Raw genomic sequence first — 21386 nt, forward strand, 5'->3', positions numbered from 1 at the left:
CTTGAAAGTGTTCATGCCCTCTGAACTTTCCACATTTTTTTCACGCTAAACCCACATGCACATGTATTTTATTGGGACTTTGTCATATACCAACACAAAGAAGCAGGTATTGGTGAAGTGTAAAGGAAATACGTGGTTTTTAGAATATTTTAAAAATCTAACTCTGGAACTTCACTGAAACTTGTTTTCATCTCCACTGAGTCAATACTTTGTATTCACAATCAACTTCCGATCAACTGTGACCAGCTTCCCTGTCCCTGCTGAAGAAAAGCATCCCCACAGCATGAAGTAGCCACCACCATGTTTTACAGTACCCCACAAATCTTGTCCTTATAGAAGAGTGGCAAGAAGGAAGCCATTTTTTTAAAGCAAGCCATGTAGGGAACACAGCTAGCATGTGTAAGAAGGTGCTCTGTTCAGATGAGATATACCGTAAGTTAAAATGTTTGGGCCAAATACCCATGCACATCGCCATTTTCAGATTAATATTTTTTAAATAGTTAGAAAATCATGTATCCTTCCTTTACACCTCACAAATACTTGCATGTGTGGTTGTAAAATACATTTAGGTTTGGTGTAATGTGAAAAAATATTGAAAAGCTCACTGGGCATGAATACTTTTTCAATCCAGCTGAGGAAAGTAGCAGTCTGCTGTCGAAACGCATAGTGGTTAATAAGGTTTGTCTACGACTAATCTATTGCAGTGTGCCATAGCGCTCCTTAGCCCCTTTTTGACCTCGGACGTACTATCCGCGCTTTGATGCAGGGCTCCGGCGGTGAGCCCACATCAAAGCCGCAACATGTCAGCTGTTTTGAACAGCTAACATGTGCCTGCAATAGCGGCGAGTGGAATCACGATCCACCCGCCGCTATTAACTAGTTAAATGCCGCTGTCAAACGCTGACAGTAGCATTTAACTACCGCTTCCGGCTGCGTGCCCGGAAATGCACTCACCACCGACCCCTGTCACATGATCGGGGGTCAGCGATGCATCGGCATAGTAACCAGAGGTCTCCTTGAGACCTCTATGGTTACTGATGTCGGCTTGCTGTGAGCGCCACCCTGTGGTCGGCGCTCATAGCGAGCCTGTAATTCAGCTACATAGGAGCGATCTGATGATCGCTGCAATGTAGCAGAGCCAATCAGGCTATGCCAGCTTCTAGCCTCCCATGGCCAAGGCTATTGAAGCATGGCAAAAGTAAAAAAAAAAATGTTTAAAGAAATCTGAGATAAATAAAAAAAATATAAAAGTTTATATCACCCCCTCTCCCCCCCCTTTCGCCCCATTCAAAATATAGAAAAAAAAATAAAAAATCAAACATACATTTTTGGTATTGTCGTGTTCAGAATTGCCCAATCTATCATTAAAAAAAAGATTGACCTGATCGCTAAACGGCATAGCGAGAAAAAAATTTGAAACGCCAAAATTGTTTTTTTTTTGTCAACGCGACATTGCATTAAAATGCAATAACGGGCGATCAAAAGAACCTTATCTGCACCAAAATGGTATCGCTAAAAACGACAGCTCGGCACGCAAAAAATAAGCCCTCACCTGTCCCCAGATCACGAAAAATGGAGACGCTACGGGTATCGGAAAATGGTGCTATTTTTATTTTTTTAGCAAAGTTTTGAATTTTTTTTTCACCACTTAGATAAAAAAGAACCTAGACATGTTTGGTGTCTATGAACTCGTAATGACCTGGAGAATCAGTTTTAGCATTTAGTTAAACTAGCAAAAAGGCCAAACAAAAAACACGCATGGGATTGCACTTTTTTTTTAAATTTCACCGCACTTGGAATTTTTTCCCCATTTTTTAATACACGACATGGTAAAACCAATGATGACTTTCAAAAGTACAACTTGTCCCGCAAAAAATAAGCCCTCACATGGTTATATTGATGGAAAAATAAAAAAAAGTTATGGCTCCGGGAAGGAGGGGAGCGAAAAACGAACACGAAAAAACAGAAAATCCCATGGTCATGAAGGGGTTAAATTGACCACATACATATTTTTTTCAAAAATGAATACTTTTTCAAGGCTCTGAATATACATTGTGTTAGCAGATCCTGCCAATTTTGGCAGTATCCACCTAAATAATTTAGCGGGCAGCTGTGTTTATATTTGCCCTGTAATTAGAACTGTCTGGTTATTGGCAGTCCTGGCTCGGGCACACTAGGACCTCTTATTATGGGCTGTGTACTGCCGTAATGTCAGTGATTTCTTTCTGTTGTAGTATATGAGTACTGATGTTTTTTGTAGTGCACTTGATACTAACCTAGATATCTGTGCTCTGGTTCATTTCCAGGGCGTCTCTGTGGTAATCTGGGTCCCAGAAGTGCTATAGTAACTGCATTAAGCGTTTAAGCTCGGTGTGTGGAGTGTCACGCTGGGTTATAACTTATTGTACAGATGTCTATGCATTATAGACTGCTGCCCATTGTACAGCTGGACATGTGTATGGAGTTCTGTGACATGCATAATGCCCTCTTTTCTGGAATCGTTGGTAGTTTTGAGTAGCCTATCCACCTATAAGGATTTTTTTTAATTTCTTTCCCAATATAGAACAAAAACGCGATGAAAAGTAAAGTAATGAATGCAATTTTTGGCACCAATGAACCCATCCAACCTCTTATGTCTACCTAGTACATTGATGATCGCTACACAATACTCCATAGCGGTGTGATTACTGATGCATAATGTGTGGGACTATGGTTTCATCAGGTGCATCTAAGCCCTTTTCATGCATTCGATGCGAATAGCCCTGACCGCAGCTTCCTGTAACTGGTTACTGCAGTTAAAGGGGCTACCCACTAGTTTATAACCTGCCCCGTCTACCCTACCAATTGTAGGCACGCAGATTTGTAGGTCTTTTATTACACATTTCTAAGCCACCTTTTTTTCTGCCAGTCACGTGGTTCAGCGTGTCTCCACCAAATTTCCTTCCACTGACTTTCCGTTCGATCTGTCCCTTCTTACTGGATTTGGATGTACTGTGACTGCACCCTGCGGAGGACAGTGTGTGTCAATCTTTTGAATCCAGAACCTTTTTGAAGAAGGGCTGATCATATGGGAAAGTCAGTGCAGAGATGCATTGAATCACGGATTACACATATGTAATGGAATAAGAGGCAATTAAAATATGCTTGTCTGCAATTGATAGAACAGTTATAGTGGACAACCACTTTCAATTTGTAAGCCAAAATATATAAGACTATCTCCCAGTGTGTTCTTGTTGAATAAATGATTGGCCTGTAATTTCTGTCCATATGAGCTAACCTTACCTTTGTAATTTCTGTTCAGTGCTCTAGCTTTTCCAGATTCATTTATTCAAATATATATTTTTTTACATTGCAATACCTACACTACTTAAAAAAAAAAAAAAAAAAGGAACACTCCCACGTGTTCTTAAAGAAGCACCCCCACGTTTTATGCAGTAAATGTGTGTGTGTGTGTGTGTGTGTATATGCATGCTATGTAGTGTGTGTTAATATACAGTTCTCACATACTGCTTGACTTCTCCGTGACGTCGTCGCTCTGCGTTGTCTGGAAGTGGCTTTTACAATGTAAACCTATGGTGTGGCAGAAAGAGGCTACATAGGCTTGCATTGTAAAATATTTCTTGCTCACATAGCGCATAGTGCTAGCTAACTAGTCAGAATTGACGTCACTCAGAAGCAGAGCGGCGCTGAGTACTTGAGAAAGCAGCGGTAGATGATATATGAATACACCCACACTACATAAAATGCATATACACTCATTGACTGCATACAAAAGTTAGTGGGAGTACTTATTTAATGTACGGAAGATTCAAGTTAAAAACCTTTTATTGATATAAATTGTTTTATTCAATGACCTCAAGATGATACAGCAACGGTCAACAGAAACCGAAATCTTCAACTAATTCCTGGATTCTAAATTACCCTGAAAGTCATAATGTGCGTAGCTCCCACGTGCCTGTATGCACACCTGACAACTTCTGGGCATGCCCCTGATAAGACTGTGTGTGGTGTCCTGGGGATCTCCTGTCAGACCTGAATTGGGAAGCTCCCGTGATTTGTGCTGTTACTTAGTGGCATCGATTGCAATATAAATAATGTCTCAGAGGCTCAGTTGGATCGATGTTTGGGGAGACATGAAGGCCAGTCAACGGCATTGTATCTTTATCATCCTGGACCTACCTACACACTGGCCACATGAGGACAGGCTTTGGCCTACACTAGGAGGAACCCAGGGCCCACTGCACCAGCATAAGGTCTGAACTTGTCTCCGAGGATTTTACCCCTTTTCTAATAATGGTCTGGGTACGCTTAGGCTTCTTTCACACTTCTGTTGGCAGGCGGCCGTCATAATGCGTCGACGCGACGTATCGACGGAAGCGTCAAAAATAGTGTAAAACGGATTCCGTCGAAAAACTGGATCCGTTGTATCCATCTTGTCCGTTTTTCCCTTCCGTTTCATCCGTTTTTTTTTTTTGGTTTTTTTTTTTGATGGATCCGTTTTCCATGCCTACAAATGGGAGTCTCTCAAATGTGATTGGCTACTGGAAAATAATGGAAACCTATATATTGAGTGTTTTAACCCCTTCCCGACCTTTGACGCCACGTAGGCGTCATGAAAGTCGGTGCCATTCCGACCCATGACGCCTATGCGGCGTCATGGAAAGATCGCGTCCCTGCAGATCGGGTGAAAGGGTTAACTCCCATTTCACCCGATCTGCAGGGACAGGGGGAGTGGTAGTTTAGCCCAGGGGGGGTGGCTTCACCCCCTCGTGGCTACGATCGCTCTGATTGGCTGTTGAAAGTGAAACTGCCAATCAGAGCGATTTGTAATATTTCACCCATTATAACGGGTGAAATATTACAATCCAGCCATGGCCGATGCTGAAATATCATCGGCCATGGCTGGAAATACTAGTGTGCCCCCACCCCACCCCTCCGATCGCCCCCCCACCCCCCCGATCTGGCCGGTACACTGCTCCGGCTCCCCTCCGTCCAGTGCTCCGCTCCCCCCCGTGCTCGTGTCCGCTCCCCCCGTGCTCCAATCACCCCCCCGTGCTCCAATCACCCCCCCTGCACTCCGATCCACCCCCCCCGTGCTCCGTTCCACCCCCCCGTGCTCCGTTCCAGCCCCCCCGTGCTCCGTTCCACGCCCCCCGCGCTCCGTTCCACCCCTCCCGCGCTCCGATTCCCCGCCCCGTGCTCCGATCCCCCCCCCGTGGTCCCCCCCCACCCTATCATACTTACCGATCCAGCCGTGGTCCCGTCCGTCTTCTCCCGGGCGCCGCCATCTTCCAAAATGGCGGGCGCATGCGCAGTGCGCCCGCCGAATCTGCCGGCCGGCAGATTCGTTCCAAAGTGCATTTTGATCACTGAGATATAATCTATCTCAGTGATCAAAATAAAAAAAAATAATAAATGACCCCCCCCCTTTGTCACCCCCATAGGTAGGGACAATAAAAAAATAAAGAAATTTTTTTTTTTCCACTAATGTTAGAATAGGGTTAGGGGTAGGGTTAGGGTTAGGGGTAGGGTTAGGGTTAGGGGTAGGGTTAGGGGTAGGGGTAGGGTTAGGGTTAGGGGTAGGGTTAGGGGTAGGGTTAGGGGTAGGGTTAGGGCTAGGGTTAGGAATGTGCACACGTATTCTGGTCCTCTGCGGATTTTTCCGCTGCGGATTTGATAAATCCGCAGTGCTAAACCGCTGCGGATTTATGGCGGATTTACCGCGTTTTTTTCTGCGCATTTCACTGCGGTTTTACAATTGCGATTTTCTATTGGAGCAGATGTAAAACCGCTGCGGAATCCGCACAAAGAAGTGACATGCTGCGGAATGTAAACCGCTGCGTTTCCGTGCAGTTTTTCCGCAGCATGTGTACAGCGATTTTTGTTTCCCATAGGTTTACATTGAACTGTACACTCATGGGAAACTGCTGCGGATCCGCAGCGTGTGCACATACCTTTAGAATTAGGCTATGTGCACACGGTGCGGATTTGGCTGCGGATTCGCAGCAGTGTTCCATCAGGTTTACAGTACCATGTAAACATATGAAAAACCAAATCCGCTGTGCCCATGGTGCGGAAAATACCGCGCGGGAACGCTGCGTTGTATTTTCCGCAGCATGTCAATTCTTTGTGCGGATTCCGCAGCGTTTTACACCTGTTCCTCAATAGGAATCCGCAGGTGAAATCCGCACAAAAAACACTGGAAATCCGCGGAAAATCCACAGGTAAAACACAGTGCCTTTTACCCGCAGATTTTTCAAAAATGGTGCGGAAATATCTCACACGAATCCGCAACGTGGGCACATAGCCTTAGGGTTGTGGTTAGGGTTAGGGGTGTGTTGGGGTTAGTGTTGTGGTTAGGGGTGTGTTGGGGTTAGTGTTGTGGTTAGGGGTGTGTTGGGGTTAGGGTTGTGATTAGGATTATGGCTACAGTTGGGATTAGGGTTAGGGGTGTGTTGGGGTTAGTGTTGGAGGTAGAATTGAGGGGTTACCACTGTTTAGGCACATCAGGGGTCTCCAAACGCAACATGGCGCCACCATTGATTCCAGCCAATCTCGTATTCAAAAAGTCAAATGGTGCTCCCTCACTTCCGAGCCCTGACGTGTGCCCAAACAGTGGTTTACCCCCACATATGGGGTACCAGCATACTCAGGACAAACTGCGCAACAATTACTGGGGTCCAATTTCTCCTGTTACCCTTGTGAATCTAAAAAAATGCTTGCTAAAACATAATTTTTGAGGAAAGAAAAATGATTTTTTATTTTCACGGCTCTGCGTTGTAAACGTCTGTGAAGCACTTGGGGGTTCAAAGTGCTCACCACATATCTAGATAAGTTCCTTGGGGGGTCTAGTTTCTAAAATGGGGTCACTTGTGGGGGGTCTCTACTGTTTAGGCACACCAGGGGCTCTGCAAACGCAACGTGACACCCGCAGACCATTCCATCAAAGTCTGCATTTCAAAAGTCACTACTTCCCTTCTGAGCCCCGACGTGTGCCCAAACAGTGGTTTACCCCCACATATGGGGTATCAGCGTACTCAGGAGAAACTGGACAACAACTTTTGGGGTCCAATTTCTCCTGTAACCCTTGGGAAAATAAAAAATTCTGGGCTAAATAATTATTTTTGAGGAAAGAAAACGTATTTATTATTTTCACGGCTCTGCATTATAAACTTCTATGAAGCACTTGGGGGTTCAAAGTGCTCACCACACATCTAGATAAGTTCCTTTCAGGGTCTAGTTTCCAAAATGGGGTCACTTGTGGGGGGTTTCTACTGTTTAGGCACATCAGGGGCTCTGCAAACGCAACGTGACGCCCGCAGAGCATTCCATCAAAGTCTGCATTTCAAAACGTCACTACTTCAATTCCAAGCCCCGGCATGTGCCCAAACAGTAGTTTACCCCCACATATGGGGTATCACCGTACTCAGGAGAAACTGGACAACAACTTTTGGGGTCAAATTTCTCCTGTTACCCTTGGGAAAATTAAAAAATTCTGGGCTAAATAATTATTTTTGAGGAAAGAAAACGTATTTATTATTTTCACGGCTCTGCATTATAAACTTCTATGAAGCACTTGGGGGTTCAAAGTGCTCACCACACATCTAGATAAGTTCCTTTGGGGGTCTAGTTTCCAAAATGGGGTCACTTGTGGGGGGTTTCTACTGTTAAGCCACATCAGGGGCTCTGCAAACGCAACGTGACGCCCACAGAGCATTCCATCAAAGTCTGCATTTCAAAACGTCACTACTTCACTTCCGAGCCCCGGCATGTGCCCAAACAGTGATTTACCCCCACATATGGGGTATCAGCATACTCAGGAGAAACTGGACAACAACTTTTGGGGTCAAATTTCTCCTGTTACCCTTGGGAAAATAAAAAATTGCAGGCTAAAAGATCATTTTTGAGAAAATAATTTTTTTTTTTATTTTCATGGCTCTGCGTTATAAACTTCTGTGAAGCACTTGGGGGTTCAAAGTCCTCACCACACATCTAGATTAGTTCCTTTGGGGGTCTAGTTTCCAAAATGGTGTCATTTCTGGGGGATCTCCAATGTTTAAGCACACAGGGGCTCTCCAAACGTGACATGGTGTCCGCTAATGATTGGAGCTAATTTTCCATTTAAAAAGCCAAATGGCGTGCCATCCCTTCCGAGCCCTGCCGTGCGCCCAAACAGTGGTTTACCCCCACATATGGGGTATCAGCGTACTCAGGACAAACTGGACAACAATATTTGGGGTCCAATTTCTCCCATTATCCTTGGCAAAATAGGAAATTCCAGGCTAAAAAATCATTTTTGAGGAAAGAAAAATTATTTTTTATTTTCATGGCTCTGCGTTATAAACTTCTGTGAAGCACCTGGGGGTTTAAAGTGCTCAATATGCATCTAGATAAGTTCCTTGGGGGGTCTAGTTTCCAAAATGGGGTCACTTGTGGGGGAGCTCCAATGTTTAGGCACACAGGGGGCTCTCCAAACGCGACATGGTGTCCGCTAACAATTGGAGCTAATTTTCCATTCAAAAAGTCAAATGGCGCGCCTTCCCTTCCGAGCCCTGCCGTGTGCCCAAACAGTGGTTTACCCCCACATATGAGGTATCGGCGTACTCGGGAGAAATTGCCCAACAAATTTTATGATCCATTTTATCCTACTGCCCATGTGAAAATGAAAAAATTGAGGCGAAAATAATTTTTTTGTGAAAAAAAAGTACTTTTTCATTTTTACAGATCAATTTGTGAAGCACCTGAGGGTTTAAAGTGCTCACTAGGCATCTAAATAAGTTCCTTGGGGGGTCTAGTTTCCAAAATGGGGTCACTTGTGGGGGAGCGCCAATGTTTAGGCACACAGGAGCTATCCAAACGCGACATGGTGTCCGCTAACGATGGAAATAATTTTTCATTCAAAAAGTCAAATGGCGCTCCTTCCCTTCCGAGCCTTACCATGTGCCCAAACAGTGGTTTACCCCCACATGTGAGGTATTGGTGTACTCAGGAGAAATTGCCCAACACATTTTAGGATCCATTTTATCCTGTTGCCCATGTGAAAATGAAAAAATTGAGGCTAAAAGAATTTTTTTGTGAAAAAAAAGTACTTTTTCATTTTTACGGATCAATTTGTGAAGCACCTGGGGGTTCAAAGTGCTCACTATGCATCTAGATAAGTTCCTTGGGGCGTCTAGTTTCCAAAATGGGGTCATTTGTGGGGGAGCTCCAATTTTTAGGCACACGGGGGCTCTCCAAACGTGACATGGTGTCCGCTAAAGAGTGGAGCCAATTTTTGATTCAAAAAGTCAAATGGCGCTCCTTCCCTTCCAAGCCCTGCCGTGCGCCCAAACAGTGGTTTACCCCCACATATGAGGTATCAGCGTACTCAGGACAAATTGGACAACAACTTTCGTGGTTCAGTTTCTCCTTTTACCATTGGGAAAATAAAAAAATTGTTGCTAAAAGATAATTTTTGTGACTAAAAAGTTAAATGTTCATTTTTTCCTTCCATGTTGCTTCTGCTGCTGTGAAGCACCTGAAGGGTTAATAAACTTCTTGAATGTGGTTTTGAGTACCTTGAGGGGTGCAGTTTTTAGAATGGTGTCACTTTTGGGTATTTTCAGCCATATAGACCCCTCAAACTGACTTCAAATGTGAGGTGGTCCCTAAAAAAAATGGTTTTGTAAATTTCGTTGTAAAAATGACAAATCGCTGGTCAAATTTTAACCCTTATAACTTCCTAACAAAAAAAAATTTTGTTTCCAAAATTGTGCTGATGTAAAGTAAACATGTGGGAAATGTTATTTATTAACTATTTTGTGTCACATATCTCTCTGGTTTAACAGAATAAAAATTCAAAATGTGAAAATTGCGAAATTTTCAAAATTTTCGCCAAATTTCCGTGTTTATCACAAATAAATGCAGAATTTATTGACCTAAATTTACCACTAACATGAAGCCCAATATGTCACGAAAAAACAATCTCAGAACCGCTAGGATCCGTTGAAGCGTTCCTGAGTTATTACCTCATAAAGGGACACTGGTCAGAATTGCAAAAAACGGCAAGGTCTTTAAGGTCAAAATAGGCTGGGTCTTGAAGGGGTTAACACCCCATCTTTGACAGGGTTTAGAGCAAGTGGCCGAAATGGAAGGAATTCTAGTAAATATTGTTACCATCTATTCAGATTTTGCATTTGAGGCCAATAGGTTGGCAGTGATAGTTCATGAAAAGGAGGCAGCAAGAGAGCGCATCTTACGTCAGCGCCGGCGCCTTTGGATACATCCCATCACCGCACAGCGATTGACCTGTGGCGTCTATTCAACATTGTTCATGGAATTGAGGCAAAACCCAGACAAGTTCATCAATTACATGCGCATGAAACCTGAAAACTTTGACGTGTTGGTGGAACGGGTTGGAGACTTAATCCGGAAATAAGACACGTATTTGCGCTTTTCCATATCACCGGCGGAGCTTCTGATGGTGACACTTCGGTAAGCCTTTTTCTGTATTTATTTAGTTTTATCATTGTTCATAGTTAAGGCTATGTGCATATGTTGCCGTTTTTTCTGCGGATATGCAGCAAATTTGATGCTGCGTATTCACAGCATTTTTCCTTGTGTTAACAGTACCATGTAAACCTATGTAAAACCACATCCATATTGACCACGCTGCGGAAAATACTGCGCTGAAACACTGCGTTGTATTTTCTGCAGCATGTCAATTTTTTGTGGCCATTCCACAGCGTTTAACATCTGCTCCATAATTGAAAGTGGCGTTTTTACAGCTGCCGATTCCTATCTGCCAAAAACCCGCAGAAAAACCCAAGGTAAAAATCCTGCGTATTTTTTAAAAAAGGTGTGGAAAAATCCACATAATATTCTTCTACGTGGGAAAGTAACCTTAAACTGTAATGTTGTTGCTTGTAGTTTGAATTATATATTTTCTCTGTCCCCCATGACGGCACCAGGAGAGGGAGAGAGGGGATCCACCCAGGACAGGAAACCTACAGATAAAAAGGCGGTACCACTCTCCCGCATCAGTTCCGTTTCCTGTCCTTGATGGGAGACCTACAGAAGCCTACCTCGTTCGTCGTGGGGCCAATCAGTCCGATCCAGGCAGCGGGGTTCCCCTGCCTTGGCTGGTGTGGTGACCCGAGGCGCCACCGCTGGGGTTAGCAGGCCTCTAGGGTGTGCGGGGAGGGGCGGCAAGGAGAGGATCGCGGCCGCCTCTCCAGGTAAGAAACTCCGCAGCAGCAGCATCCTGGCACGGGGTCCCTCTGGGTGGGAAGGAGGCAGTATATAGGCTACAGTCTCTGCTACTTAAAGGGGGCAGCCCTCGGGTTGAATGCTTCTGATGGAGCTCGACCAGCATTATGAGCGACCTGGACCCGCAGGGATCACCCCTATCCAGATCCTCGCCGCCGTCGCAGCAGCAGAAACGACAGCCAAAAAAAGGACAAGCCTCCCATCAACAGGAGGTTACCGGCAAAGGACGCTCAGGATCTCAGCATAGTAAAGGGTCCAGCGCAGCGTCCGGCACAAGGGATAATCCGGCTGCAGATACAGATCATCCCCAACTGGTACTAATGGGCCCACCAGGTGATGAGTGTTCTTCTTGAAACCTAGTGGTTGATGAGGCCCTATATTTGTTTCTTTTATTTTCTTAGGAGAAGAAAAGCTCTGGGAAAACTAAGCACAAAATATGCACCCTTTGTAGAGAGGATCTTCCCTCTACTTGGGGAAAAAAGACTTTACAGCTTGTGTACAGCAGACAGTGTGTGAAGGGCTTCCCGAATTCGTAGCAGACCTCAAAACCTTGATTAAAAAAACAGGTGGAAGACACCTTTAGATCCCTATAGGAGGGGAAAAGGCGAAAAAAGTCCAGGCACAGATCCCCAACACCTGAGACCAGTGACACGGGTAGCAAAGATGGGAACTCAGACACCTCCAACTCTTCCTCAACGTCATCTTCATCTTCCAATGTGGGTCGTAGCTGTTTTCCTCTAGAAGAGACTGATAGCCTCGTTAAGGCAGTTAGGAACACCATGAGGCTAACTGACCCTCACCCAAAAAAACCAGTACAGGACATTGTTCAGGGGTCTCGAGTAAAAAATGAGGAGGGCCTTCCCGCTTAATGAGAAAATTCAGGCCTTGATTAAAAAGGATTGGAAAAAGGCCACAAGAAAGGCCCTGCTTACACTGCTTACACCAAAGAGAAAATACCCTTTTGATGACCAGTCTTGCTCCTTTTCGGATAAAGCTCCCAAACTGGACGTTGCCATCACCAAGGCATCTAAAAAATATGCCCTTCCGTTTGAGGACATGGGAGTCCTTAAGGATCCCATGGACAAGAAAGCGGACGCGTTCCTAAAAAGCTCATGGGAAGCAGCTGGGGGAGGGCTAAAACCGGCAGTGGCCGCCGCCTGCACATCCCGTTCCCTAATGGTCTGGCTAGATCAATTGGAAGCTCAGCTTAAAAACAGGTCATCTCGGGACACTATTCTGAACACCTTGCCAGTAATGCAGGGGCAGCCGCTTTCCTGGCAGATGCTTCTGCTGACTGAATAAGACTAGCTGCTAGATCAGCGTTTTTTTTGCTAACGTGGCCAGGTGGGCCCTTTGGCTTAACTGTTGGCCAGGGGATCTTCAAACAAAATTGAAGTTATGTACCATCGCCTGCGAAGCAGAATTCTTATTTGGCCCCACTTTAGATGACATCTTGGATAAAGCGAGGGATAAAAAGAAGTTGTTCCCTATCATCACTTATCCTTATCCTTAGAAAATTACCAACAGTCCATGGATATTGGACATAATAAATTTGGTACTAAAACTAAAATTCCACAAACTTCCTCATCCCTCCTTCATAACAACATCTCTGAGATCGTCAGTGGAGGAACAACTGGCGTTAGAACAAGAGATTATGGGACTAGCAGACAAAGGGGTTCTCCTGGAGGTTCCCCTCCAAGAAAGAGGAAAAGGATATTACTCCCCCCTTTTCCTGAGAAAAAAAAACGTACGGGTCCTATAGGACGATTAAAAATTTAAAGAGTCTAAACAAATATTAAATGTGCAGCCATTCAAGATGGAAACAATAAAACATCAATAAAAATGTTGTTTCCACTTTGTTTTATGGCAGTCCTGGATTTGAAGGACGCATATTACCACATCCCTATCCACAAAGACCATCAAAAATTCCTCAGAATAGCAGTCCATATCAGGGGGTGATAAGACATTTCCAATTTGCAACCCTCTCCTTCGGACTAGCCATAGCACCTCGAGTTTTCACCAAGCTGGTAACGGAGGTAATGGCCCACCTGAGGGAGCAAGACACCCTGATCGTGCCAATTCTCGACGATTTCCTAGTAATCGGCAACTCTCCCCAGCATTGCGAAAGCCAATTAAAAAGATCATGCACTCCTTAGAAAGCCTAATTAGTACCGTGCCAAGTTCAGGAATATCTGGGCATCACATTGGACTCTGTCGGGCAGGAATGCCGTCTTCCCTCAGAAAAAATGCAAAGAATGGTGGGAATAGTATCCAGAATGAGGGATCTCCCCTCCATATCCTTACGTCAAGCTATGTCCCTTCTGGGGTCCATGACTGCATGCATTCCTGCAGTCCAATGGGCTCAACTTCATTCGAGAGATCTTCAATGGCAAATTTTGTCAGAAGAAGTTTCTCTAGAAGGAAATTTTAGAAGGTCAGTTCACTTTCTCCAAATACAATTCTCTCGCTAGGTTGGTGGATGTCGCGGAACAATCTCTCCTGGGGTGTCCCTTGGGTAACCCCGGTCTCAAGTAGTGACTACAGACGCAGGCCCCAGTGGGTGGGTGGCCTATCTGAACGATCTCATAGCTCAGGGAGTCTGGTCAGACAACTTGAAGGGTGTATCTTCCAACATGAAAGAACTACTTGCAGTCAAGTATGCACTCTTAGAATTCCTAAATCCCCTTCACTCTCATAATGTCAGAATTATGTCAGACAACAGAGTAGTGGTAGCGTACCTCAATCACCAAGGGTGTACCCGTTCCCAGTCTCTAATGGAAGTATCAAAATCAGTGTTCCATATAGCCAAGACCAACCTATAGACCTTGTCAGGTCTTCACATTAAAGGGGGTGGACAATTACAGAGCAGACTTTCGGAGTTGATCTCGTCTGAAACGGAGAATGGGAATTGAACCAAGCAATGTTCAACCAAATCTCGGAAAGGTGGGGAGTACCAGACATAGACCTCTTTGCGAACAATCTGAACAAGAAGGTAGACACCTTTTGCTCTATAACACCATTGGGGGACCCTGTAGCATTAGGCGCATTCCTGATTCCTTGAAACCACCAGCTGGCATATGCCTTTCCTCCAATCGCTCTAATACCAGCAGGAAAATACGGGAAGACAGATAGTCTTAATAGCTCCATTCTGGCCAAAGAGGGTATGGTTTTCCTGGATGAGAAGGATGTCTATCTGCAACCCCTGGGTACTCCTAGACTTTCCAGATCTCCTCTCCCAGTGACCAGTTCAACATCCGCAGGTTGCAAGTTTACACTTGACAGCCTGGAATTTGAAAGGGAGCTGTTAGAAAATAGGTTTTTCACCAGGGCTGGTGTCCACCCTGCTGCAAACTAGGAAACCAATTATGACTAAACAGTACGGAAAAATATGGAAAAAATTCCTGTCGTCCTCATGCACCAAGCTAGGTGAAAAAGTTCCTCTAAAAGCCATGCTAGCGTTCCTGCAAAAGGGGTTAGAGATAGGTCTGGCCACAAGTACCCTAGAAGTCCATATAGCAGCTTTGGGGGCGCTATTCAATTGCGATCTGGCGGGGAATTATTGGGTTTCCAGGTTTATTAGAGCAGCTGGAAGGTCAAGACCTCTACCCTCACGGAGTACCCCTCAGTGGGATTTAAATCTAGACCTTATGGCCCTGACTAAACCTCCCTTTGAACCCTTGGCAGATATCCCATTGAGAATCCTACCTCTTAAAACATCCCTATTGGTCGCCCTCACCACTGCGCGTAGGGTTAGTGACATACAAGCCTTGTCAGCCAACCCGCCTTTCACTCAATTCCTGGATGATAGGGTTGTTCTCAAAACTGATCCGGCCTACCTCCCAAAAGTAGCTTCTCGTTTCCATAGAGCACAGGAGAGATCTCTTCCTTCCTTTTGTCCTAACCCCAAAAACAAGAAGGAAAAGTCCTTACACACATTGGATGTTAGGAGATGCTTGATCCACTACATAGAAACCACTAGGGAGTTTAGTGAGGATGGATCTCTTTTTGTCTGTTTCCAGGGTCCCCGAAAGGGGGGAAAAAGCCTCCAAAAGCACCCTAGCAAGATGGATCATAGACGCCATCAGCCTGTCGTACTCGTCAAGTGGGGTCCCAGTCCCGGGAGAAATCGGAGCACACTCAACGAGAGCATTAGCAACCTCATGGGCGGAAAGGGCCAGTGCTTTAATTGATCAGATGTGTAGAGCTGCTACCTGGTCTTCACCCTCTACATTCTATAAGCACTATAGATTGGACCTTATCTTTTCCTCGGACCTCACCTTTGGGAAAAGAGTGCTGAGAGTGGTGGTCCCTCCCTAATGTACAGTCTCTGCAATTCTCTCCGTGGTGCCGTCATGGGGGACAGAGAAAAATATAGTTACTTACCGATAACTGTATTTCTCTGAGATCATGACTGCACCCGAACATTCCCTCCCTTCACGTATGGGTGTGCACACTAGTAAAATGTTTCCTATGCTAATACTTAAGTAAATAGTCAAGCGGTATCTCGGTTAAGGCTTTGAGTAATGTTGAAATTAGATTCTGTTATTGACCTAAGCTCCCATCATGCTCTGTAATCAACTGATGTGGGAGAGAGGTACCGCCTTTTTATCTTTGTTTCCTGTCCTTGGTGGGCAGATCCCCTCTCTCCATGGTGCCGTCATGGGCTCAGAGAAATACCGTTATCGGTAAAAAAAATAAATATATATATTATTGTTAGTTTGTTTTTTTTTTTTACAGATTCCTTGCAACTGGAGAATCCCTTACCTCCCATTACAAATTTCGGCTGGGGATTTCAACCATCTCTGGGACAGTGAGACAGACCTGCCGGACATTGTGGGATTGTTTGCAGGAGGAGTACATCCTAAATCCAACAACGGACATGTGGCTGGAGGTTGCTGAGAATTTTCAAAAAATTTGTCAGTTCCCAAATTGCTTGGGTGCCGTGGATGGCAAGCACATAAGGATTGCTAAACCTGCAGGATCAGGCTCGGAATACTTCAATTATAAAAAATACTTTTCTATTGTGCTGATGGCCATAGCGGATGCCCAATGCAAATTCATAGCAGTGGGTATTGGTGCCTATGGCCACTCAAATGATTCTCAGGTTTTTAAAATGTCTGCTATGGGCCGTTGTTTGTATGGAGACACATATCAGTTTCCACCTCCAAGACCACTCCCAGGAACATCTGGCCCACCAATGCCATTCGTGTGTGTTGGTGATGAAGCATTCCAGCTTTCACCACACCTGCTAAAACCATATTCCAGTAGTGGATTAACCAGAAATAAGAGTTTTTAATTATCGGTTAACTCAAGCCAGACGTGTGGTGGCGTGTGCCTTCGGGATTTTAACAGAAAAATGGCGAGTGCTGTTAACCGCAATCAAACTGCAAACTGAGACACTGGATGAGGTGGTCAAGGCTTGTGTGGTGCTGCACAATTTCATCATTGCCAAGGAACCGGTTGCCATGGAGGAAGAGGAGTCTGAAACCACCTTGTGTGACTATCAAAGTATATCTTTTCATAGCGCAGTTACAAGAATGAGGGACAAATTCGCCGATTATTTTATGTTGCCTGAAGGCAGAGTTCAAAGGCAAGATGTCATTGTTTGATGTGTTTTTTAAGTAATGTTTGTTTGCATTGTAAAAATTATTGGCCATGTTTTGTCTTGACACCAATCCTTCCCTAAAGTTTGATATGTTTTCTAATAAACCAAACATTTTATACCTTTACAACTAGTGTTCTGTTTTTGTTTTTTTGGGGAGTGGGGGGGTTAATCATATTAAAATGAAGACAGACAATAAAAAATGTTTTTAACCCGAAACAAATCTTTAATTACATAAATTGTTGCACAATTTTTTTTTATTTTTGCAAGTTTTTATAAATCAGTAAACTGTGGGGTGGAGATACTATCGGAGGGGCTGGAAAGGTGGACCACGTCAATAGTGGGGGGGAAAGGCTACTGGGTTGGGGTTAATCCGAAGTGGATGGGGGAAAAACATGAGGTTGAGCAAGGAGGACAGGTTGGGCAGGGGGTTGGGTTGGAGTAGGTGGGAAATTGTAAGGTACAGGAAGCTGGGACGGGGAAGGAATATTTAACGGGGAAGGAAACAGTGGGGAAGACATTTGGAATAGGGACTGGGTTTTGGAATAGGGACTGGGTTTTGGAATAGGGACTGGGTTTGGAATTGGGACTGGGTTTGGAATTGGGACTGGGTTTGGAATTGGGACTGGGTTTGGAATTGGCAAAGATTTTGGTACTGAAAAGGATTGGTAGGAGAGACAGTGGCTGTGGGGGGAATGTGGGAGCAACTAACGGTGGCGGTTGATTGGCTTGGCAGGTGGCCTGCGCTAGAGCAGCATGGCAGCCTTGCATTACATGCGTCTGATGGTCAGGAGTTAGATTTTTCATGCTCGCGAGTACTACCTGAAAAAAACATTACTTGGTGACTGACTTGCATCTGAATGCAGCCTATCCAGACAACTGCTGAGTTCAACGATGCTTTTATTCACCATGTTGAACCCAGCAGTCACTTGCTCGGCCAAAAGCTTGATCGAGCTCTGGAAGGCGGCATTCAGATGCAAAAACTCGGGAGCATAACTCCTTTCCTGACCCCTCTGTCTCTGCCGCCCAGAACCATCAAAGGGGTGGGGTAATGGGGTAAAGGGAACACTAACTCGTCACCAGCTCATGTAACGAAGTCGGCAATGATGCTCCAGCGCTGGTGGATGTGGATGGGGCCGAGGGACCAGAGCTGAGGGAAGGGTCAAAGGTCAGGATGGGCCTCTCTGACCTTTCCCGGCACCTGCGCACTGCAGTACTTTGCTCTGCCCTCAACAGGGCAGACAAAGTATGCCTGCGCCGGAGCCGCAGCATGAAGACCAGAAGAGGATGTCATCGTAAGAAGATGGGAAGCCCCGGACCGCGACGCCCATCAGACCAGAACCGAACGGGGACCGCCCCTGGGTGAGTATACTCTAACCTCTTTTTCTCATCTTTCAGGATACATCGGGGGCTTATCTACAGCATAACAGAATGCTGTAGATAAGCCCCTGTTGCTGGTGGGCTTAGCTCACCTTCGATTTTGGGGGTGACAGGTTCCCTTTAATACTTACATCACGAGAAATTTGAGATGGCTGGACCCACTTCGGCCTGTTATGGCCCGACTTCTCAATGTTCAGCCTGGTACTGCAATTATAACACAATTGTGAAAATTATGTTTAGGCAGCTGAGTTTGAACCAAAACGTTGCTGTACAGCTAGTATGATTTTTAAATTCCCCCCTAAAATAATCCCCATAAGACACACAAACCCCCCAAAATAGCTAATGTAATAGATTTTTAAACCACCCTGCTCAAATGTTATATCTGAGCAATGTGCAAGCAGGCCAAAAAACACCATTCTGTAAAACCCCAAAAACTATACCAAAGGCACACAAGTCTGAGCTGGATATCCTATAACAGACAAATAGGCGGGCACCATCCACTAACAATACTATATAATATGGTTGCAGTATATGTCCTGGGGATCACCTAATGCATATCAAGAAACACGAACCAGAAAATATGAAAAAAAAAAAAAAAAAAGTATATGCATATAACAGGGATCACCCAAACCGATAAGAATATCAAAAAAGCTTTATTATAGAACAACAAGGGGCACACATAAAAACAATTAAAAATCCTCAAAGGATGATACACATAAATGCAGATCCATAGATAAAGGGTAAAATACCCAAAAGAAGGGGGTAATCCTGGGCTGGAAATTACAAATGTAACAATTTCACAGATTTACAGCGACAAAGCATACATAAATGCCAACAGATACTGCTGAACGCTGAATCGCAGCATAAAGACCGCAGCAATCTAAACTAAATGTGTGTAGACAATGAATAGATACTGTCACTCCTGAGCCTGTGTGTGTGGACAATGGATCATCTTCAATGGCTTAAATAGAATGACAGTCAGTACGGGGAGCCCCCCACACACACATGCCCTAGCTGTGAACCCCCAGGGATAAGTTTGGGTGAGGCGATAAGCAATACTTAAACCTGGCTCAAATACAGTCAGAGTCGCCCCAGTCAGAAGTCCAGCTTCTACGATACCTGGACCCACGCGTTCCGACACTCGTGGTGTCTTTCTCAAGGCAAATGTGCTCTAGTCTCCTATGAAGCGCTTTAAATAAAGGTCCTAAATGATCATAAAACATACCAGCTGTGTCCTGGCGAAGAAGAAGCAGCATTGTGGAAAATCAGCGGCGTTACACATGGTGCACAGTGAGCAGTGACCCGGAAGCAAGTGAGAGTTCGCTGAACGACGACGCATGCGCTGGACATGGAGAGAACGGAGGTAAACAGTGTTACCCAGCAATGAGCGGCAGAATGAGCTGGGGCGCCTGCGTGTCACTGTCCAACAGGCGCTCCCGACTGCGCATGCGAGACATACACATTAACTGTTGGATGACCACAGAGCAAAATGTCTAAACATATGGTTGGCTATTAGCGCTATTGTAGTACAGGTAAACGACACGTGTCGCAAAAGAAATAATACTCAAAATTAAAAACCATTACCAAAGGAAAATGAAAAGTAAATATAACAAAGGAATAACAAAATATATAAAGAATGATGATTTGAGCCAGGTTTAAGTATTGCTTATCGTTTATGCATTTGCATTTATGTGTATCATCCTTTGAGGATTTTTAATTGTTTTTATGTGTGCTCCTTGTTGTTCTATATTAAAGCTTTTTTGATATTCTTACCGGTTTGGGTGATTTTCTGGTTGCTACTTCAATAATATGCGCAAGCAAATTTTGAACGAAATACCCTCCTTCAAAGTTTAAATTCCTAAACACCAGTTGAAAATGTATTGACCACATATGATACAGGGGAGATATATACTTGACCACATATGTGATTTGAAAAGATCCCTTAAAAAGGAAATTGGCTATTCCAATTTTCATACACCTTTATATTTAAAAAAAAAAAAAACCCTCAACCAACTCTGTATTGCATGTTGTCTGTTAAAGTTTTACATTCACCACACTTTGAAATTTACCTTTGTGAAATGATACTACTACTACTACGTACAGTTTGAAGAAAAAGTTTTAATAATTTTTTTTTATTTAAAAACTTCACAAGTAGGAGCTACAATGCTCTTTATTTTAAATACAAGTACATTAAATTAAAATTTTGTAACCAATACAATTTTTACCACAATAAAAGACACGCAGCACACACACACTACCATTACACACACGCCACACAGACTGACACAGCATTTTACACACGCCTCACAACTTTGGCAATACATGACAGTACCAAACAAACAAAAAAATGCACGCAACACACACACACCGCCATTACACAAACATGCCACACACGCACTGACACCACATTTTACACCACACTACTTTGGCAATACATGACAGTACCTAACAAACAAAAAAAAAAAAGGCACTCAGCACACACCGCCATTACACACACATGCCACACACGCACTGACACCACATTTTATTCGAACCACACTACTTTGGCAATTTATGACAGTACCAATCAAACAAAAAAAATGCGCGCACACACACACACACACACCGCCATTACACACACATGCCACACACACACACACACACACACTGACACCACATTTTACCATTTTACACACACCACACTACTTTGACAATACATGACAGCAGGGTAGGACGGGGGTGTCTGGGGCCCACCAGGGGAATGGACTCTATTTCTGACCGCAGCTCCATTCATTCTCTTTGGGGCTTCCAGAAAAAAACAAGTGCAGCCACTGAGGGAATGAATGGATCAGTGATCTAGTTGGACATGCCACTCCAGTCTCATGGGGACAAAAAGTTCCACATTTTGCTGAATGGGTCCAAGCAGTCAGACCCCCACCAATCAATATGTTATCACTTATCCTGTGGAGAGGTGATTACTTTTTTCCACAGGAAACCCCCTGTAAGTGCATCTCCGCCAAGCATTAAAACTCTAATAGAAATAAAGAATCTTCTCCTAATTAATATCAGAGAGAACAAATGACCGCCATACATAACACAATGCACTATACCAAGACAAATATTACCACATACAGGAAGAAATACCACCACACCATGACCAGACCACATACTGACCGAA

At 44.4% G+C, this 21386-nt stretch overlaps 1 protein-coding gene and 1 non-coding gene across 2 annotated transcripts in view; both read left to right on the top strand.

Moving 5' to 3' along the window:
- The window catches only part of PPP1R8 (protein phosphatase 1 regulatory subunit 8), a 78417-nt gene that overhangs the window by 25304 nt on the left and 31727 nt on the right, over positions 1-21386 (top strand). The gene's annotated exons all lie outside the window — the stretch shown is intronic.
- Positions 2260-2412, top strand: LOC138673264 (small Cajal body-specific RNA 1). The gene has a single exon (XR_011319918.1). It is a non-coding gene; the product is annotated as a small Cajal body-specific RNA 1 (non-coding RNA).

This window comes from Ranitomeya imitator, chromosome 3, assembly GCF_032444005.1.
Source record: "Ranitomeya imitator isolate aRanImi1 chromosome 3, aRanImi1.pri, whole genome shotgun sequence".
Classification (NCBI taxonomy): Eukaryota; Metazoa; Chordata; class Amphibia; order Anura; family Dendrobatidae; genus Ranitomeya; species Ranitomeya imitator.